Source organism: Phytophthora infestans, genomic scaffold (assembly GCF_000142945.1).
Source record: "Phytophthora infestans T30-4 supercont1.10 genomic scaffold, whole genome shotgun sequence".
NCBI classification, from domain to species: Eukaryota; Oomycota; class Peronosporomycetes; order Peronosporales; family Peronosporaceae; genus Phytophthora; species Phytophthora infestans.
Genome location: NW_003303749.1, coordinates 412,453 through 413,833, shown reverse-complemented (window position 1 = coordinate 413,833; position 1,381 = coordinate 412,453).

Genomic DNA, 1,381 nt, shown 5'->3' with positions numbered 1-1,381 from the left:
CAGACCTTCGCCGTCTACACCGACCACGCGTCGCTGCGAATCGCAACAAAGAGCCCGCATTTGTCCCAGCGCATGGCACGCTGGCTCTCCCTCTTCTCCGAGTACAACTTCGTCGTTTACAATCCAGGCAAGACCAACATCCTCGCTGACGCTCTCGCGTCGACCAGACTACGCGCTCCTCGGTCGCCACGCGGTTGGTGATGAGGACGAAGACGAATGCGCCGTTTGCACGCCTGAAGATGTCGCTGCAACCTCCGTCGCAGTGACCAGTTCACTACGTGACTCGATCTCGACCGCGTATGCTTCGGACGCGACATGCTCCGAATTGACCACGCTCCTACAGAACCCGTCCGAATTGGCGCGGCGTAGTCTCACCCCACGCAACCGTGCTCGAGTGGGTCGATTTAGCCTACACGACGACTTGCTGACTTATAGAGTCGACCAAGATGACTCACCACGCATCGTCGTCCCGCTGGACGACGACCTACGCGCCCGATTGATTCATGAATTTCATGATTCACCCAGCGGCGGCCATCTCGGACGCGAAAAGACTTTCGCATCACTTTCTCGCGATTACTATTGACCGCACATGTACAAGTGGGTGCGGAAGTGGGTCCGCTCCTGTGAGGCGTGTCAACGCGTGAAGCCTTCACCGTCAAAGCAGGCCCCGCTTCGGTCTCTCCCAGAAGCTATGGAGCCATGGTCCTCCGTTAGCATGGATTTCGTCTTCGGGCTTCCCCGCGATACTCAAGGTCGCAGTGGTATCCTCGTCTTCGTTGATCGCTTCAGCAAGATGGCCCGTCTTGCTCCCGTTGCTGCCTCAGTCACCGCGCAACAGTCCGCGGCGATATTTCTCGACCTCGTGTATCGCCATCACGGCTTGCCGACGTCGATCGTCTCCGATCGAGATCCCCGTTTTACTTCAGCTTTCTGGTCGGAGATCTTCCAGCTTGTCGGGACGCGGTCGAAGATGGCCACCGCGTCACACCCGGAAACGGACGGTGTGACGGGGTCACACAGCACCTTGCACAGAGGAAGTGCTTAAGGGTATTAACTACCCGAGTGAACGTTAGTCCACGTGTTCCCGGCCTCAAAGGAAACGGTTTGCTACTTAGAAGAGTAGATTTAAGACTGCTGTATTTATAAGTAAGATAAGCTTGGGTCCCATACAAACTAGAGGTTACCTTTAGTGGAGCTAAGTAGTCATGCACTGACTGGTTCCGAGAGCACCTGGTACCGTGTACCAGGTGTCCACAAGAGTGACGGGTCACTCTTTATGTAACATGGGGCACACTGGATTGTACCCCGTTACATCCTCCCCCACTTAACTGAGAATCACTTGATTCTCCAATCACAACTGATTCGGCAATCAACAGTGCGA